A 21434-nucleotide genomic window follows, 5' to 3' on the forward strand; every position below is an offset into this window, starting at 1 on the left:
GGGTTCAGCCCCAGCCCTTCTGTTGTGTGGGCTTCCCTTTCTAGAGATGAGAATAGCAGGGTGGCTGCCTCTTGCCCTGGGATGGTCAGGACCTGGAAACAGAGGTGAGGGGTGCTGAGACATCTTCTGCTCCAGGTCCGTATCCGGGCTGCTCGGACAATCTGCGACTTTCTGTACATTGAAATCACTAACCTTGGCAGAGGGAGCCCAGGGTACTTCTGGCCCTTACCTTAGCCCTTGCTGGGAACTTAGTTTTCTTCCTTTGGGGAATGGGGAAGATACTAGGCTGATTCTGGGGGAAATCTTGGCCTGCCTTTGTTGGGGAACATGTAACCAACATCATCAATGATAAATGAACATTGTCTGTACTAAAATCTGCAGTCCAGATTACCCACAGAAAACACTACATTTGGATATGTTCCCCTTCCCTCCCTCCACCACAGAGAGCCCTAGGATGCAAGAAATGCCAGTATTTTCTTTCTTTCTTTCTTTCTTTCTTTCTTTCTTTCTTTCTTTCTTTCTTTCTTTCTTTTTTTTTTTTTTTTTAAAGATTTTATTTGTTCTGTGAGAGAACACAAGCAGTAGGAGGGGCAGAGGGCAAGGGAGAGAGAATCTCAAGCAGACTCAGCTGAATGCAGAGCCTGATGAGGGGCTTGGTTCCACAACTGTGAGATCATGACCTGAGCTTAAATCAAGAGTCAGATGCTCAACCAACTGAGCCACTCAGGTGCCCCAGGAACGCCAGATTTTGATTTCAAAATTGGAGTAAATAATAAAAAACAAACAAACAAACAAACAAACAAACAAAAAACAAAAAAACAAAATTGGAGTAAATAGAAACACCTGGGTGGCTCAATCAGTTGACTGCCTTCGGCTCAGGTTGCTATCCCGGGGTCCTGAGCTCTCCTTCTGCCTCCCTTTCTTTCTGTGTGTCATGAATAAATAAATAAAACCTTTTAAAAAATTGGAGTAAATAAAATGACAAAAGAAAATTCATTGTCTTGACTCATCCTACCTTTGTGAGTCAACCCAGAATAGTTTTGGGGTCCGTCACACACTGAGTTCCTCTAGTAGCACCTAAAGCTGAGAGTCTGGGTGACAGGAAGTGTCATCAATAGCCATACATAGCCCCCAGCACTGCGGTGCCCAAGGCTGCAGCCTGGTGTCCCTGGGATACCTTCCTTTTTTAAAACCTTTTTATTTGGAAATAACAAGCTCACAGAAAAGGGGCAAGAATATAATTCCAAGGTAGTCTTCACTCAGAATCACCAATAGGCATCATGATCACATTTGCTTTATCATTTATTTCTCTACATACAGTGTTTTTTTTTTTCTGAATCATTTGAGAGTAAGCAGTACACAGGATATTCTTTTACTTATAAACACATGGATGTGAATATCTAAAGAACAAGAACATGTTTAACATTACCACAGTACAACTACCAAAATCAGGAAACTTGATGCAATACTATAATCTACCAAATTTGCCAATTGCCTCACAATGTCCTTTATAATATTTTTTTTTTCTTGGTTCAGGATCATGCCTTGTATTGAGTTTTCATATCTTTTCATCATCCTTTACTATGGGCACAGTTCCTTCGACTGACTTTGCCTTTCATTATATTAACATTTTTTGAGGAATACAGATCAGCTCTTTTGTAGATTATTCCTAAATTTAGGTATGTCTAATGTTTCTTCAGTTTATGTACTTTGGGCCAGGAATTACCACCAAAGTAAGGCTGTGTCCTTCTCTCTTTTTTTTTTAAAGGTATAATAATTTTTATTTTTAAATACAGCAAATTAATTAAACATGAAATATAAGGGAAAGAACAAAACAACATATTTCCTCTGATGGGTAATAATGTAAATAAAGGAAATTACTAACTAGAAAAATAGTTGTACTCATGGTTTTACAAAACCCTTATTAATTTTATGCATAAATAATACTAGAATTCTTCTAACTGCATGCTTCATCAATATTGTAGATTCATTTTAATTTTTATTTATTTATGTTATTTTTTAAAAAAGATTTTATTTATTTATTCATGAGACACACACACACCCAGAGAGGCAGAGACACAGGCAGGGGGAGAAGCAGGCTCCATGCAGGGAGCCCGATGTGGGACTCCATCCCAGGTCTCCAGGATCAGGCCCTGGGCTGAAGGCGGCGCTAAACTGCTGAGCCACCCGGGCTGCCCAACTCATTTTTATACCTAATATTGTTTTACCATTTGAAGTTTTTCAGTCATTTTGGACATGATGCAATTCATAATCAAGAAGTTTAGTTTTTTTTTTTTTTAAGATTTTATTGATTTATTCATGAGACACAGAGAGAGAGGCAGAGACATAGGCAGAGGGAGGAGCAGGCTCCTCACAGGCAGCTTGATGTGAGACTTGATCCTGGATCCTGGGATCATGACCTGAGCCAAAGGCAGTCAGTCAACTGCTGAGCCACCCAGGCGTCTCAGGAAGTTTAGTATTAAGGAATTTTACTACATTGGATGCTAATGTCATAGCCTTTAATTTTGGCATTAAATTTAGAATAGAATCCTTGGGTCTGCATTTTAAAAATGCAGATAGGGTACACAATTCATTGTACAGATATAGTCAATCTTTTTTTTTTTTTTTGAAGTTCGATTTGCCAACATATATTATGACTCCCAGTGCTCATCCCATCAAGTGCCCCACTCAGTGCCCATCACCCAGTTACCCCATCCCCTGTTCACCTCCCCTTCCACTACCCCTTGTTCGTTTCCCAGAGTTAGGAGCCTCTAAAGTTTTGTCACCCTCTCTAATTTTTCCCTCTCATTTTCCCTCCTTTCCCTTATAGTGTCCTTCTCAATGCAGCACACCAGAAGACACACGGACTAGCATCATTCTTAGTGGTTGACCAGTACCCCACTGTTTGGTGAACCCTACCTAGTTCATTGAAACCAGTTTCCCATTGTGGGGGCATTAAGGTGGATCTCAAACCTTAAAAATACTATAAGCTATGCTGCAATGAAGATTCTCGAACATGCATATTTGTGTGGTTGTCTAGGTTATTTCCTTAGGCTGAATTCCTAGAAATGAAATCACTGACTCAAAGGGTTAAAGGATAGAGTTATTTTAAAAGCTTTTGGTATCTAAGTGTTGCTGAGCCACTCTCCAAAAAGCAAACAAGACTGCACTGGGGTGGTAGTATCTGTGCATGTCCTTACTCTAGCCAACCCTGGGGATCTGAATACTTACTGCTTTGATGGGTGAAATAGTGCCTTGTTTTATTATTTTTTTTAATTTTATTTTTTCCAGATTTTATTTAAGAGAGAGAGAGAGAGAGAGAGAGAGAGAGAGAGAGAGAATGAATGGGAAGGAGAGGGAGAAGCAAACTCCCTCTTGAGTAGGGAACCCAACATGGAACTCGATCCCGGGACCCTGGGATCTTGACCTGAGCCAAAGGCAGACCCTTAACAAACTGAGCCACCTAGGCTCCCCTTGTTGTTTTAAATTGTGTTTTGTTGTAGGGCTAACATTATTATTATTATTTTTTAATTTTTTTCATTTATTTAATGATAGTCACAGAGAGAGAGAGAGAGAGGCAGAGACACAGGCGGAGGGAGAAGCAGGCTCCATGCACCGGGAGCCCGATGTGGGATTCGATCCCGGGTCTCCAGGATCGCGCCCTGGGCCAAAGGCAGGCGCCAAACCGCTGCGCCACCCAGGGATCCCAGGGCTAACATTATTTTCAGCTGTTTAGTGGCTATTCTTGTTTATTCTTCTTCAGTTGCCTGTCTGTGTTTCTGTCCTGTGTATGCCATTGTCAGTTTCCTAGCACCTTTCTTAATTGGTGGCAGCTGTGGGGTTGGAGTCCTGGGCAGAAGACACCTAGTGTGAAATGTCCCTGCTTTTGCCACCTTCTGGTTTGCTGATGAGTTGGTGGGGGTGAGGTTTGGTGAGAAGGGGAAGGAAAATAGGAAGGGAGACTAGGTTTCTCATGATACTATGAAGACGTGAGTGGAAAAAAACAAAATTCTCTATTTCTTCCATGTTCCGACCCTACTCTTTTTGTTGAAAAGGAGGTGGTGGGAGGCACTAGCTACAGGTTGAGAGGAGAGAAAATGTAATGGAGACAGGGAAGGAGTGGATGGGTGGAAGTGGAGCCAGGGGCACGACTGGGGAGAAGCTGGGTTTTTAGACAGTGTTCAGCAAGGTACACAGCCCACTTCTTATACCTTCTCCCTAAGGAAGGCCTTATATACCTGCTCAGGTGTTATGAGCTGTGTTTGGATCCCAGACACTCTCCCTGGCCTCCGGGGTCTTATGGTCCAAAAAAGGATCAATGCTTCCCTAATAGCTTGTTTCTCCATCCCAGGAGATACAGAAAATTCTTTCTGGTATAAAATGACCTCATTCTTTACAATATCCCATCATATAGAAGTTTGTTTTACTCAACTGACTCTTTTTTTTAACATTGTGTGTAGGAGGATAAGCTTGCCAATCATTCGCACTTAAGTCCTGTGGACTTTTGACCTTAAGAGGACCCATCGCTGAGCTGGGCCTTGATAATGTGACCAAACACAGAGAAGATAGAAATACACAGGAGTCCCACCCTGAGAGATTACTTGCGAATATATAGTTTAGGAGACTTGGAGGCCCTTTTGCTCTCTCAGACCTCCCTCTACTTCCCAGCAGATGACTTCTTACCTCCTTAATTTCTTACCACTATAGTGTCCATGGTGCAATCTCTGGACCTCTTCTATTGTTACCTGTCCCTAGGTAGTCTCATCCAGTCTCACGCTCCGGCCAGATTTAAGCATCACCTATGAATACCCTTTTTGTTGATAACTCCCAAATTTGTGTTTCTAGATTAGACCACCCCCTTGAACTCTAAATGTGTACTTCCAGTGACTCATGAGTACCTCAAACTGATCATGTCCAGAACTGAGGTGATCTGCCTCTCCAAACCTTCTCCCTCCCAATGGACTTGGGCTTTGCATCCTATTCTTTCAGTTGTTCAGGCCCAAATCCTTGGAGACATTACTGACTCCTCTCTCTTATACTCTACATCCAATCTGTCTTAAAACCTATTTGGTTACCTTCTGACCACTTCTCATTTCTTTTCATCCCCACTGTTAACATTCTAGCCCAAGCTACCATCATCTCTTGCATCTCCTAACTTCTTTCCTTGCTGCTGTCATTGCTCCCTTGGCAATTTGTCTATGCAGTGGCCACAGTGAGTTGTTAAAATACGAGTCAGACCATGTCACTGCTCTGCTCAAAACTCCCCAGTTACTTCTGCACTTACTCAGAGTAAAGCTTCTTACCGGGCAGGCAAGGCCTTATGTATTGGCCTCCTCCCTGTCCTGCCTTGTTTACCTCTCTGACCTCATCTCCTATTATTACTTCTTCTGCCCACTGTGCCACATTGGCCTCCTAAATGTTCTTTCAACAGGCACATTCACACCTTACAGCCTTTGTACTTGTTCTTCCCCACTGCCTGGACTGCTTTCTTTCCCAGGTATCTGTATGGCTTGCTCCCTAAACTTAAAAGACCTCTTAACATTCGTGGGGAAATATGAGGACTTAGAATAGACACAATGATTTTTGAAGAAGAACAAGGTGGAAGATTTACATTTCCCAATTTCAAAAGTTACTGCAAAGCTAGGCTAATCAAGGCAATGTGGTATTGGCCTAAGTTTAGACATAAAACCAATGCAAAAGAATTAATTTATGGTCAATTGATTTTCAACAAAGGTGCTGAAACAATTCAGAGGGAGAAAGAAAAGTCTTTTCAACAAATAGTACTGGAACAATTGGTTCTTCATGTGCAAAAGAATGAATTTGGACACTTATCTCACATAATACACAAAACTTCACTTAAAATTTATCTTAGACTTAAACATAAGAGCCTAAACTATAAATCTATTAGAAGAACCCCCCCCCCAAAAAAAAAACTTTTAGGAGAAACTTCAAGAGTAAATATTATGATCTTGGATTGGACAATGGTTTAACATATGACACCAAATATGCAAGCAACAAAATAAAATTTTGGTAATATGGACTTTATCAAAATTAAAAATTTTTGTGCTCTGAAGAACACCTCAAGAAAAATGAAAAGACAAGTGACAGAATGGGAGCAAATATTTGCAAATCATATCAGATAAAGGACTTGTATCCAGAATATGTAAAACTCATAACTCAATCATGAGAATTAGAAAATGAACAAAATATTTCCATAGGCATTTCACTAAACATGTACCAGTGGCCAATAAACATGGAAATACGCTCTTTGGGATTTACTCGGCTTCTTGAATCCATAGGTCTGTATCTTTTGCCAAATTTGGGAATTTCTCAGCCATTATTTCTTTGGATATCTTTTCCTGCCATGGCCTTTTCTCCTCTCCTTCTGGGGCTTTGATAACAGGAAAGATTTTTTGTTATGGTTCTGTACATCTCTCAACCTCTGCTCATTTTTTATGGTCTATTTTTTTTAAAGATTTTATTTATTTTTTCATGAGAGACAGAGAGAGAGAGAGAGAGAGACAGAGAGGCAGAGACACAGGAGGAGGGAGAAGCAGGCTCCATGCGGGGAGCCCGACACAGGACTCGATCCCAGGACCCCAGGATCTCGCCCCGGGGCCAAAGGCAGGTGCCAAACCACTGAGCCACCCAGGGATCCCTAAGGTCTATTTTCTATTTGTTGTGAAGATTGAGTAATTTCTATTTTTCCTATCTTTAAGGTCACGGAATCTTCCCTCTGCTGTTTCTTCTGGTAAGCCCATCCACAGAGTTTTAAATTTTGATGATGGTATTTTTTTAAAATTTTATTTATTTATTTATTTATGATAGTCACACACACACACAGAGAGAGAGAGAGAGAGAGAGAGACAGAGACACAGGCAGAGGGAGAAGCAGGCTCCATGCACCGGGAGCCCAACGTGGGACTCGAGCCCGGGTCTCCAGGATCGCGCCCTGGGCCAAAGGCAGGCGCTAAACCGCTGCGCCACCCAGGAATCCCCGTGATGATGGTATTTTTAAGTTGAAAATTTCTATTTGGTTTTTCTTTTTCTCTTCCTTCCTTCTTTTGCTTCTCGTCTTCTTTTGCTGAGACTGTTTATTTCTTCATTTGTTTCAGTAGAGTTTGTAATTCTTTTTTGAGACATTTAAAATTTTTACTTTAAAATACTTGCCTTGGGATCCCTGGGTGGTGCAGCGGTTTAGCGCCTGCCTTTGGCCCAGGGTGTGATCCTGGAGACCCTGGATCAAATCCCATGTTGGGCTCCCTGCATGGAGCCTGCTTCTCCCTCTGCCTGTGTCTCTGCCTCTCTCTCTCTCTCTGTGTGACTATCATGAATAAATAAATAAAATCTTAAAAAAAAATACTTGCCTGCTTTACATATGTATCAGATAATTCTGTCATCTTGGCCATCTTGAGTGTTAATTGTCTTTTCTTATTTAATTTGAGATTTTCCTGATCTTGCTATGACAAGAGATTTTTAAATTGCATCCTGGGTATCATGTTATAATTTTATTTAAATCTATTTTAACCATATCCTCTGAACTGTGCTCATAGGGGAAAGATGGTGACGCCTCACTGCTGTCAGATGGGGGGAGAAGTCCAGGGTCCTCACTTGGCTTCTGTTGACACTTGTGGGGGGCATGTTAATACTGCTATGTGGGGTTGGGCATTCAGGCTCCCCACTAAACTTCTGCTGACACACACTGACTGGGAGTGTGAAGCACCGTTTCACCTAGTTTCACCTAGTTTTCACCTAGTTTCACCTAGTTCCTAGGGAGACCTAGTTCCCACTTGGTTTCTAGTAATATTGTGATGGAAGGGGATTTGTTAGCACCAGGCGGGGCTGGAAGTCCCAGCTTCCCACTTGGCCTTCTCTGACACCATGCCAGCAGTGGGGAGGGGCACATTGTGGGTAAAAGTGAGTGTCTAGTCTCCTCACTTAGCCTTTGCTGGCAGGTTTTTTCCCCCTGTGATATTTGGGCTGGAATATAGCAGTTACTGTCTAAAAGTTTTATGTCTAGCTAGGCTGTCCCTTTCTTGGTTCTTTGGGTAGAGACTTTTTGGCCTGAGTGTATGTGCATGTATCTTTTAGAGTTTCCTGGTTCTGGCTTTTCTAGTGCCCAGTCACATGTATATGAGGGGCAAAAGGAAAACCTAGGGAACTTATCATGTTGTTATTTAGATCTTGAGATTCCTAGGCAGTCTGCCTTCTCTCCATCTTTCAGAGTCTTCTTATGTTTGTTTTATAAATAATCTCCAGGGTTTTAGCTGTACTTACTAGGAGGAACCAGAAGTGTATCTCCTCCATCTTGTCCTATAACTGGAAGCCAGCCTGACAAGTCCTTAAAATGCTCACTATATTGACCAGTGATTCCACTTCTAGGTATCTACCCAAGAAAAATGAAAGCATATATCCACACAAACACTTGCACCATGAATGCTCATAGAAGTATTATTCACAATACTATAAAGGGGAAACAATCCAAATATTCATGAATTAGTGAATAGATAAACAAAATGTTTATATCCATACCACAGGATACTATTCAGCAAAAAATTAATGAAACACTGATGCATGCTCTAATATGAATGAACCTGAAAACTTTGTTAAGTAAAAAAAAAAACAAAAACCCAACAAAAAACAAAATAAAATAAAACAAAAACTTTATGTTAAGTAAAATAAACCAGACTCAGGGGGCCATAAATTGTATGCATCCATTTATATGAAATTTTCAGAAGGCAAAACTAGGTCAGAAAACTGTTGCCTAAGGCTACGGGTTGGCATGGGTCATAAATACAAATGAGCATGACATTTCTTTGTGGAGTGATGGAAATGTTCTAAAATTAGGTTGGATGGGCATCCCGGGTGGCTCAGCGGTTTAACACCACCTTCAGCCCAGGGCGTGATCCTGGAGACCCGGGATCAAGTCCCACATCAGGCTCCCTGCATGGAGCCTGCTTCTCCCTCTGCCTGTGTCTCTGCCTCAGTCTCTCTCTCTCTCTCTCTCTCTCTCTCGCGCGTGTGTCTCTCATGAATAAATAAATAAAATCTTAAAAAAATAAAATTAGGTTAGGTATATGATATATATAATATAAACTATATTAATAACTATAAATATACTAAAGTCATTGATCTATACACTTAAAATGGGTGAATTTTATAGTATGTAAATTATGCCTTCATAGATCTGTTTCAAAAAAGAGAGAGTGAGAGGAGAGGAAGTAGAGATATTTTCTATTGTATCCTTTATTAAAGAACTTTGCTGTTAAAAATGTAGGGATCTGAAAAGGCACTTGTACCCCAATGTTTATAGCAGCAATGTTTACAATAGCCAAAATACAGAAAGAGCTCAGATGTCCATCGACAGATGAATGGATAAAGAAGATGTGGTGTATAATACAATGGAATATTACTCAGCCATCAAAAAAGAAATCTTGCCATTTGCAATGACATAGTTGGAACTAGAGGGTATTATGCTAAGTGAAATAAGTCAGTCAGAGAAAGATAATTATCATATGATCTCACTCATATGTGGCATTTAAGAAACAAAACAGAGTATCATAGGGGAAAGGAGGGAAAAAGAAAATGAAATGAAATCAGAGAGGAAAACAAACTGTAAGAGATTCTTAACTCTAGGAAACAAACTGAGAGTTGCTGGAGGGAAAGTGAGTGGTGGGATGGGGTAACTGGATAAAGGGCATTAAAAGAGGACACTTGATGGAATGGGCACTGGGTGTTATATACAACTGATGATTCACTAAACTCTACCTCTGAAACTAATAATACATTATATGTTAATTAATTGAATTCAAATAAAATTAAATAAAAAGAAATTTGCTGTTAAGAGTTTCAGGGAAAGGATAGATAGCAAGAAGGGTCAAGGAAATTATTTTTTAAAATTATCATTACAGAAAATTTCAAATATGCATAAGTGCATAAGTGGAAAATCCCCATGTCTCCATCATCCAGATAGTATACAACACTTGATCTTAGCCAAAAGGCCAAGAAGCAATATCATCGAGATAGTATAATAAACTGAGGACCACTCTCTTTAGTCCCACCCTCACCCTAGATTATTTTATTTATTTATTTATTTATTTATTTATTTATTTATTTTTTCCTAGATTATTTTATTTTATTTTTTATTTTTTTTCCTAGATTATTTTAGAACAAATACTAGGCATCATATTATTTCTATTATAAATATTTCATTATCTCTAAAAGAGAAGGACTCTTCTAAATATAACCACAGTATCATTATTATTCTGTCTAAATGTTCACAATATCTTTAATATCCTCAAATATGCAGCCAATGTTCAGATTTCCCAAATTGTCAATACATAACATGTGTAATTAATTTGTTTGAACCAGGATCAAATCCAGATTCACTATTGTACTTGGTTGATATGTTTTATTTCTCTCTCTTTTTAAAATAAACTTTATTTTTTATTTATTTTTATTTTATTTTTATTTTATTTTATTTGTTGAACTTTATTTTTTAGAACAGTTTTAGTTTCACAGAAAAATTGAGAAGATAGTGTAGAATGTTCCCATGTTCACTGCACTGGTATTTCCTATTACTAGCATTTTTTCTTTCTTTCTTTTTTTTTTAGAGAGAGAGAAAGAATGTGCGAGCGAGTGGTGGTGGTGGGACTGGGGGAGAGGAGAGGCAGAGAGAGAGAGAGAGAGAGAGAGAATCCCAAGCAGGCTCCAGCCTCAGTGTAGAGCCTGATATGGGGCTCAATCTCATAACTCTGGATCATGATCTGAGCTGAAATCAAGACATGGATGCTTACTGGACTGAGCCACCCAGATGCCTCCCTATTACTGACATTTTATGTGAATATAATACCTTATTTTAATTAATTAATTGATATTGATAAACTACCATTAAAGTCCACAATGTCTTTGGAATCACTAAGCCAATTTTTACCTAATGTTCTTTAACTGTGCCAGGATCCTATCCAAGATGCCACATTACACATATTTGTCATGTATCCTTGAGCCCTTCTTGGCTGTAACAGTTTCTTAAACTTTTCTTGTTTTTGATGGTCTCAACAATTTTTGGTCAGGTATTTTGTTGAATTCCCTTCTTTTGAAATTATTTGGTGTTTTTTTCATGGCTAGACTGAGAGCCTAAGTGTCTTTTAACCTCTCGGGATTTTTCTGGTCATTTATTTGTTAAAGAAATGGCTTGTTTCCTATAGGATTTACTATATTATTTTTTTAAAAAGATTTTATTTATTTATTCATGACAGACAAAGACAGAGAGAGGCAGAGACATAGGCAGAGAGAGAAGGAGGCTTCATGCAGGGAGCCTGATGTGGGACTTGATCCGGGACTTCAGGATCATGCCCTGGGCAGAAGGCAAGCGCACAACCGCTGAGCCACCCAGGCGTCCCAGAATTTACTATATTCATAAATTTGCTAATTGTATGCCTGTGTCATTTGCCATGCCCACCCCCTCCACTTTTTACCCCCATGTAAACTGATAGTTACCCTTAAAGATCTGACATCATTCAGAATTTATTTTTTTGGCAAGGCTATCTCATATGTAGTGTTGTGCTGTAATTATATGCATCAAGAGGCATATGATTCTGGTTGGCAGCCATTGATGAGCATTGCCTAGACCCATTATTTTACTAGGGGTTGTGGAATGGTGATATTCTTTTTCTATCATTCTGTCTTTTTTATTTCATTTATACAAAGAAGCTATGCCTCATTTACTATTTTGGTACAATTTGTTTAGGAAAGGCAGATTAATACCGTTCTTTACTGTTTATTTTCTAGTTTTCAGAATAATGAGTTCATTCTCTAGCATCCTCCAAAAGTGACCCGTGAATTTTTTTAGTGTAACTATGAATAAATACATTTTAATATATTTTATTTTATTTTATTTTATTTATTTATTTTTTTTAAATTTTTATTTATTTATGATAGTCACAGAGAGAGAGAGGGGCAGGGACACAGGCAGAAGGAGAAGCAGGCTCCATGCACCGGGAGCCCGACGTGGGACTCGATCCCGGATCTCCAGGATCGCGCCCTGGGCCAAAGGCAGGCGCTAAACCGCTGCGCCACCCAGGGATCCCCATTTTAATATATTTTAATCTCTTGCATTGAATCCTTTTACTGATGCTCAGTTTGTACATATTTGGCCTATGTGAGCCTCAAGCTGACATGATCTTAGTGTCTCTGATGGCCTCCTTGCCATCAGGGTCATCTTTTACATATGGTTCTTTTTAGTGGAAATGCTACTAAGTAATCTCAGTTTGGGTGCTAGAGAAGAGTATTACTCATTTATTTTTAAAAATAAGTATCTTATACCATGTTAGCTTGCATGGGTGTGATCTGCAGAGGGAATGGCAGCATTACAGAAGAGGGAGGGTTGCTGGAGGGATGTCCTTGAGTAGGTGGGAGGGGCTGGGGTTGAGTGCTCAAGTGGAGGAGTGGGTTATCAGTTAAAAATGAAGAGGAGAGAGGGTGCATAATTAAGAAGAAAATGTGAAATAATTGCCTTGAAATTTTGTGAGTGAGTAACCAGGAAAATGCTGGGTCCTTCTATCGGCTAACTTGAAGTTTGTGATTATAAATATTTTATAAACATGTTTGCATATTTTTATCCAATCACTTCTGCTTGGATGCAGGCATGGATTAGGTGGGAAGTTGGATTTAGGCAGAGCTTGGCTTTTTCCATGCAGCTATGGTGGAGAGAATGAGGAAAATGGGAGTTGAGTGTGCAAGGTAATTATAACAATGGATCATGAAATTTGAGTGGGATATTGTTGAAATGGGGCACAATCTCTTACTACCAGGGTCAAATGGGTTGGAAGTCTGGGAAAAGGAAAAATTGTGACAGAGGAAGGCAGGAGAGAGAGTGATTTGCAAAGACAGGATGTGTTGAGCACAGGGTGGGATACTTATTTTTTTTTTTTAATTTTTATTTTTTTAGTTTTTATTTATTTATGATAGTCACAGAGAGAGAGAGAGAGGCAGAGACATAGGCAGAGGGAGAAGCAGACTCCATGCACCGGGAGCCCGACGTGGGACTCGATCCCGGGTCTCCAGGATCGCGCCCTGGGCCAAAGGCAGGCGCTAAACCGCTGCGCCACCCAGGGTTCCCGGGTGGGATACTTAAAATTCATTCGGTATTTCCTAAATGACCTCCTTCCTGCTTCAGAGAAGTTTTCCCATTTCCTGGGTCCTGGGGTTTTGTGAATCATCAGGCTTATTGCCTTCCTTGTAGGGACTGCTGTCCCCACATCCATCTCCCAGCTGCCCTGGTCCTCTCCCTCATGACCATTATGGGGTTCTTGGTTCTTGGATATTCTGGGGAATTCATCACATGGAGTGATTGCTCTGTGCTCATGTAGATAAAGGCCCTTATGGATTTTGGACAGTGGCTCTGAAGCTGACTCTGATGATCCTGACATCCTTTCAGGATGTGAGAGGCCACAGTAGTTCCTTCTGGAAAGCCTGATCTGGGAGGAGGAGATGGGCTGGGAAATGACTGCTCTCCAGGGCCGGGATCCTGGTGGCACTGAGAGCAGCTCCTGCCACAACATAAAATGTGTTATTCCTAGGTCAGTGAGCTGTGCCTGCCTCCCTTCACCTGCACACAACTGGCCCTGGGCTCTCAGACCTTGGCTGGGGATTTTGGGGGCTGGTGTGAGGCAGTGAGTGGGTGCTGGATGAGGAATAAGGGAGATGGACAGGGAGACACACAAGTACTTGGCTAGTGTTAGACACTGTTCTAGAAAACCCTATCCTGGAGCTGTGGGAGGTGCAGCATCATGGGTTATCCCTTTCCCAGAAAGATTGACAATTAAGCCCTGAAAATAGACTATAATTTTTACTGACACATATGATCATGGACTGATTCAGAAAGTCCTCAATTTTTTTTTTTTTTTTAAGTAGGCTCCACACCCAGAATGGAGCCCAGTGGAGGGCTTGAACTCATGACACATCTCGATCTGAGATGAGTGAATGAGCCACCCAGGTCCCCCTCAAATCCTTCATTTTAAGTTTGGAAACTATTGCATAAACAGGCCAAAGTTAAAGACAGCACAATGAGTTATTTATCTTTTCCTGACGAGATAAGCTCATACTGGGCCCTAATATGAGGAGCAAAATAATTAAAATATTAAGGAAATTTAAGTCCAAAAATTTTTATGTGCAAGAACGATGGACAAGATAAGTAATAGAAGCAAGACAACTGCTCCCCCTTTAGTAAATGTCTACAAGTCCTAAGCCCCAAGGACCCAAAGGGTTTGTGATTCTGTATATTTTCTCCTTTTTTTCTTCTTCTTGCCAAAGTTTACTGAACCCTTGCTAAGGAGAGAGGACTATTGGATATGTTTTCAGGGGAAGGGTAGGGCTTTTTCAGTGGTAGGATGAAGCTCTTAGGCAGTGGCCTGGAGTGTGGTGGGGGATTTGGAGTGGGAAGGGGAAGTGTCTGGGTGGGCAGGGGTGGGGGGGTGGGGGTGAGTAGGGGGGTGGGAAGGCTGAAGGTAGGATGGGGAGGGGCAGAGTTAGGGAGGTAGTAGAGATGGAGAGTGATGCTGGGGTGGGAACAGCAACTACTTGGATGGGGCTTTAGGGCCTGGTCAGAAGGCTATTTCGGGATGGATTTGGAGGGGAGGCAGACTCAGTGATGATGCAGAAGGTCCCAAGATACATGGTTTAGGGTTAGGGAGGTCAGAGTGCAGTGAAGACAGACAGTGGTGGTGAGGCCAGCAGCTGGCCACCTGCCTGAGCTGCTCTGGTTTACTCACAACCCACCCTCCCTGAGTGTTTGGGACAGGAAGTAAATTCCCTGGTCCACGGCCTGTGTTGATGGCAAGGCTGGGAATGACTCTCTTGGGTCCTGGGCCCCAGCCTGCCACAGTCACGGGGCAAGGGCTGCCCAGCCATGGTCTACCTTCCTCATGGGTTCTCTGGACCTGATCCAGCTTTAGGTGTTGTGCAGTTATGTCTGCACTGAAGAATCTTTGGCCTCCCATGCTGTGTCCTCGAGTTTCCCAATGTAGGTGGGAGATCCAGACAGTTATTAACAAGTAGAACTGTGGATGTAAAGGGAAGTGGTGTGAACACCCCAAGTGGAATCTCTGGGAGAAGCCAGCTGTTCTCCATCCCCATAGCTCTGACCACCATCAATGGTCCTGTTGCCACACAGTGGATGTTTCCAGCCCAGAACTTTCCTTGGGCTCAAGACCCACATGTTCAACTGTGTCTTCCATTTCCCACCAAGATATCTAATAGGAAAGTCAACAGAAACTCTTTTTTTAAAAAACAGTCTAACTCCAAACTCTTTTTTTTAAAAAACATTTTTTTAAAAATATTTATTTATTTATGATAGTCACACACACAGAGAGAGAGAGAGGCAGAGACACAGGCAGAGGGAGAAGCAGGCTCCATGCACCGGGAGCCTGACGTGGGATTTGATCCCGGGTCTCCAGGATCACGCCCTGGGCCAAAGGCAGGCGCCAAACCGCTGCACCACCCAGGGATCCCTTAAAAAACATTTTGATTGGGCAGTCTGGGTGGCTCAGCGGTTTAGTGCTGCCTTTGGCCCGGGGTGTGATCCTAGAGACCCCGGATCAAGTCCCATGTCAGGCTTCTGCATGGAGCCTGCTTCTCCCTCTGCCTGTGTCTCTGCCTCTCTGTCTCTATCTCTGTGTCTCCCATGAGTAAATAAATAAAATCTTAAAAAAATTAAAAAAAAATTTATTTCACACACACACACACACACACACACACACACACAGTATAAGCAGGGAGAGCAGCAGAGGAGAGGGAGAAGCAGGCTCCCCACTGACCAGGGAGCCCAATGTGGGGCTTGATTCCAGGACTCTGGGATCATGATCTGAATTGTGGGTAGACACTTAACCAACTGAGCCACCCAGGCCACCATAATTCCAAACTCTTGATTCCCTTCCTGCAATGGAGTGCTCTGGGGTGGATGTGGGCAGAGGCCTCTGGATTCTGCTCCTCTGGGCCCAGGAGCTCCTTGGGTGCAGTTGAGGCCTCAAGGCTCTCCCTTCTGTGACGTGGGGGACTGAAGAAATGGAAGAAATGGGGAGGCCCTTAGGAAGGTTCTGGAAGGCTTCTCACTCCCCTCCCCTCCTCTAGCATATCCTTTGGTGAATGTGACCTGTCACCTGCTCCCTGGGGGAAAGGCCTCCCTTATGTGTGGGCACTGGCTCCTCTCCACTAAAGGTGTCCCAACTCTTGGCTTTGGGGGGGAAGGAGCAGGCTGACCCCTGTCTCCTAGGAGGTGCAGGTGTGGCTCGTGCCCAGCAGACCTCTTCAGAAGCCAGTGGCCATGCCTGGCACTCTGAAAGAGGAGCTGTGTACATGTGCTGGGTGCAGTTCTAGGGCAGGACAGGACCCTTACCCTGCAATGAGGGAAGCAAATGGGAAAGCCCAGGGCCAGGGAGAGCCAGGTTGCCTTGAGAAGGGACAGCCAATCACAATTACTGGACCCACTCCTTCTGTCTGCCTGCGCTTTTAGCCAAAGAGAAGGTATCAATTTAGAGGTGGAGGGGATAGAGTGGGAAAAGATGAGCAGGGTCGGTGGACAACTTGAACCCTGTGGTGTGAACTCAAAGTTTCCCATGCTGCTTTTGGTCTGACACCTGATGGCAGTGAGTAGTTTGAGGAAGGACTGAGCAGAACTGACTGGCAGGAAAAGGCTTGAAGTCTTGGTCAATGGAAATGGAGGATGGGTCTTGCCCTTAGGAGTTAGTCTGTGTGGGTGGCAGTGAGGGCAAGGGTGGTGCAGGAGAACAGTGTAGGTGGGAGCAGAAGGGCAAGGTGGCTGAGGGGGAGCTGGGATCAGGGGCTGAGGCTCTGGGCTTCCCAGAGCAGGCAGGTGGGACAGAAAGTCCTGAGGAGATGGAGAGACACCTGCAGGATGAAACAGGGACATGGGGAACAGCCCAGAGCTCACTGGGGGGAGAGATTTGGGGAGAGGAGGTGGTTCTGGCTAGCCTGAGGGTGATCATAGGTATAGTGCTTGGCTCCGGGCTGTCACTGGTTTTCTGAGAACCTCACATTCTGAAAACGCTGCTTTTCTGCTTCCTTATTGCATTTGTTCCCTTTTGTATTTCCTATGCAAAGTTCCCTAACAATATCTACCTCTTGAGTGTGAACTAAAGGGAGTGGTCTTGGACTCAGAGGTGGCAGAAGCGATGGGGGCTGTCCCTGGGGAAGGCTCCTGGGTGTAAACCTATATAGAACACAGACCTCAGGGCTGTTTTAATGCCTGCTGGGAGGCCCCAACCTTCCCAGCTGAGGAGGTCGCCTGTTCCCGGGAGGCTCAGCTCAGGGAGTGGAGGAGAAGTGGTGGCAGGGGCTCCGCTGGCCCCACAGGAGGGTCTGGGCTATGGCTTTGAGCCTGGAGGCATCGAAAGCTGTGTTTTGTCCACTCCAGAGCCTCTTGGTGGGCCTCCTACCTCTCCCACCTATACGTGCACTGGGATTCCCCATTCAATGGGCTTGTCACTAGGTTGTCACTGGTGTCCTCATCTTTGTTGAGGGGAGGGTTGTCATCTGGCAGAAGCAATAGTTGGGTGAGCTGGGAAGGTGCTTGTGGTAGAGATGGATCAGGGTTGGGAGTCCTCATATTATCTTCTCCCCCTGGGTCCCTTTGTCCTTTGTTGTGTTACTCCTTGTCTGCCCCCCTCTTGCCTGCCCTGCTCTCTACCTGGGGAGACTGACCTTTACGGATTGATCACAGGTAGGGAAGGGAGGGCACAGGGGACCAGCTTGTAGCTTCTTGCTGAGTTTGGCCAGTAGGAGGCACTAGAGGGAGGCTTTGGTAGAAGGAGTGTAGGTGGGGTATTCCCCCTCCCTGCACACCCTACCCAGTCTGGGCCCCTCCTTTCCATCCCTTCATGGCTGGGAGGGGGACATAGGCTCCCCCTGCCTCAGAAGCCCCTGCTGTTGCCCTCCCCCCCTCCGATGAATCACCCCTTCTTTCTAACTCTGTGACTGAATTCCAGGGAATTCTGCTCCCTCCGAGGGTCCCTCCACTTCTCTTCTTGTCACTCTGGCCCTCAGGTGGGTTGGAGAAGGACTGAGTGTCCATGTGGTGGGGGACACTCTCTCCTCCCTTGAAGTGTTCTCTTTCTCACCACAGTCTGTGGGGCCGAATCCTCTGCTTCATTTCCATCGCCCACCTTCTCAGGTTCAGCCTTTACCTCCTCCCTCTACCTGAACCTCTGGTTTCGGCTCTGAATCCTCAGCAAGGAAGACATCCTCTCAGAAATGTCAGGCTTGGACCAACCATTTCCAGCTTTGTTCCAGGGAATGTGCAGTTTCCCCAGGGGAGCTGATGCTGGAAATGGGGGGCACTTCTCCAGCAGCTCTGCCCAGGCCTCCCTTCAGTGTATCTCATCTTCAGTGTATCTGAGGGTCTGTGCTTTTTGCTCACATCACTTTGGGTTTTCTCCTCTTCACATGTGTCCCGTCAGGTCCCAGGCTGTGAGACTGTCCGGGGTGAGAGACTTTCTTTGTCTTGCCCAGATGCATGCAGCAGGCTGTCAGTAAATGCCCTGAACAAGTGAGTGTAGAGTTGCGTCCTATAAGCTTTCACTAGGGGCACAGTGGGTGGTGAAAGGGGAGGGGGCAGGGAAAGAAGACAGCTTTTGGTTTGGGGGAAATGGCAGAGCCAAGGTCTGGCAGTGTGGGCCTTTTGCAAAGACAGGGTACAGTGGTGTGTGTGTGTGTGTATGTCTGTGTGTCTGTGTGTGGGTGGGTGTCTGTGAAGGGGCCATCCTCACCCTATCAGACTTCAAGGGAAAGGTGAGAACGGGGAGCATGGGGAGCACGTGGGATCCCTAGCACCAGTGCCTAGAGACTTGGTTGGATGCAGAAGCACTTTCCTGTGGAAATTGTTTTGTTCTTAAAAATGAATAATATTTAATTAAGGTAAATAAAACGAATAAGTGAACTTCAGTGAGAGGACAAGTGAATCAAGGCCCCCTCCCCCCCCCCCACCTTTGATGTCCCTTCCTGTCCTAACTTCACTGATTCCCTCAGTGCCGGGAATCCCTCATCTGACTTCTGCCAGCAGAGGTTGGGTTTGCGTGTCCTCTAGTCAGGAATCCTGTAGAGGGCGGTCTTTTGGGTCTGGTTTCCTGTGCTCCATCCACATTTCTAGAATCCTTGACTGCAGAACACATTCCCTCCCTCTGACCTCCCCCAGGGAAGCCCTCCTTCAGAGCTGTGCGCGCCAGCCAGGCGGGGGCGGCAGAGGCCAATAGAACCGGGGAGACCCTGCAGGGCCTCAGGGTGACTGTCCCCTCACAGCACTCCCTAGTGGTAGCCTCCCAGGCTGCTGCTGCAGGGTGGTCAGACCCGCTGCTCTAGAGAGGATTTCTGGGCCCATGCCCCCAGTCTGTGCCATCTCATTAGAGCCTGGCTGAGCTTTGGGGTGGACCTGGCTCCTGTAGGGTTTGGCCATACCACCATATGACCCTGGGCAGGTGCCCTCCTCTTGTTCAGCTTCTGTCTGTCAACTTTAAGATGAGGAAAGGCTTTCCTCTGAGGATTTTGTAAATCATTTACCGAAATAATGTACCCCATGTTTAGAGTGAAGTGGCCCTTGGTAAATGGTGGGCCTGAGTATTTGGTGAAGGTCAGCAGAGAGCAGGGGCCTGGCCTCAGGATTTCAGCATACAGCTCAGGAGGCAAGTCTGAGGAGACAAGTCTCCCTGACATGGAGGAACAGGGTGTGGGGCACCCTGGAGACTGTTAGAATCAGCCTTTCAGGGTTGGTCAGGGCTTCTCCTGCCTTTTCTGCCCCAGGCCTCTCTCCTCTTATTCTTTCATGGTCAGAGGCCAAAATGCCAGGCCTCCAGCCCTTTCCTCATAACTTGGCACTCACATCCCTCCCACCACGACTTGTCTGCTTCACCCTTGACCACAGATGGGCCTGACCTGCATGGGATTGGGGATTGGGAGAGTAAGTTTTTCCCGGGTCACTTAGCCAGTCGCCCAGGTGGCAGTACATGCACTTGCTCCCTGCAAATCATTCACTGACATCACAGGGACTGGGGAACTGGCTTGAGACACTCTGGGCAGACCGATGTCCATTCAGGTGTCTTGTCCCCAGATATATCAGGGCTGAAAGCAAGGAGGAGCTACTTCTTCCTTTTCTTCATTCCTTCCCTCCCTTAGTCCTTCCTATTCTTTCCATTCTTTTTTTCCTGCACTTTCCATTCTTACACCATCTTCCATTCAGCTTCCTTACCTTTTAATTTCTTTTTTATCTTTTACTAATTGATGAGTGTAATCAAATTTATTAAAATTTCTATATAAGAATATCTTTCTTCCTGATCTCACTCTTTTGCTTTCATAGAACTCAGAGCTTTGGTGGCAGTGACGCCTCCTCATGTCCCCTGGAATCTCAGACTTTGGAAGTAGCATGGCTTGTACAATCACAGGGTGCTGGGACAGGTGCCTCTGGTCAGGTGGGCTTTGCAGCTGACCTTTGGGTGGGCCTGGCCAGGCTCCATTCCTGAGAGTGTGTAAGGCCGAGGAATTTTCTGAGGCACATTTGACTGGATATTTCAGTTATGAGATGAGAGCCTCTGCTGGGAGGGGCTGTGCTCTCCAGAAGGATAGATGTGCAGATTCAGAGGACAGTGATCATCCCCACGGAGCACGTGGTTTGTCCTCGGCAGCTCTCAGGGCAGATCTCAGCCCACCAGCCAGGGTCAGCTGGTTAGAGGAGAAAGGAAAAATTTTAAAGTCCACACAGAAACTATCACCTTGAGTGTGTGTATGTGCATGTGCGTATGTGTGTGTGTTTCCTGTTATTTTCATTTTTTTCCAGATAGCAAACCAGCGGAAAATGCTTCTTAAAACTTTTCCCTGTCGTAGAAGATGGCCCATGAACCTTTATCATAATGGTGTCGAAATAAATTCAGATTGACTAGATTGTAGGGTTCTAAAAATGGGGTTTAATCCTTTCCACCAAATGTCACATTTTAAAATGACAATTTAAAAAAATATATTTATTTATTTTAGAGAGTGAGCGGCAACTGCGTATGAGTGTGTGTGTGTGTGGGGGGGGAGGGCAGAAGGAGAGGTAGAGAGAGAATCTCAAGCATATTTCGCCCTGATCCAGGGAGTCAATGTGGGCCTCAATCCCAGGACCCTGATATATTTCGACCTGCGCCGAAATTAAGAGTCGGACACTTAACTGACTGAGCCACCCAGGTGCCCCTAAAATTATAATTATTTTTATATTAGCCGTTGTTTATGGCTTAAGTGTTCATGTGAAACTCTTTCAGAAGCACTCTAGCAACTAAAGATAAGAGGTAATACATGGCTGTTAGAGTAGGAAGTATAATATTAACCTGATTAGCATCAGGGAAATTTATATTTTGAGCAAGAAAAATCATTTGTGGCCAGGGAACAGTGTCTGTC

At 44.1% G+C, this 21434-nt stretch overlaps 1 protein-coding gene across 16 annotated transcripts in view; it reads left to right on the forward strand.

The window, feature by feature from the left end:
* Positions 1–21434, forward strand: part of LOC112913645 (butyrophilin-like protein 1) — a 57699-nt gene that overhangs the window by 18552 nt on the left and 17713 nt on the right. Inside the window, exon 2 of one of the 16 annotated variants that reach the window (XM_072728258.1) lies at positions 6720–6751. The exons of the other annotated variants lie outside the window; for them this stretch is intronic. The gene's annotated coding sequence lies outside the window, so the exon portion shown is untranslated. The remainder of the gene's footprint in view (positions 1–6719; positions 6752–21434) is intronic. 16 annotated transcript variants of the gene reach the window in all.

Source organism: Vulpes vulpes, chromosome 1 (genome assembly GCF_048418805.1).
Source record: "Vulpes vulpes isolate BD-2025 chromosome 1, VulVul3, whole genome shotgun sequence".
Classification (NCBI taxonomy): Eukaryota; Metazoa; Chordata; class Mammalia; order Carnivora; family Canidae; genus Vulpes; species Vulpes vulpes.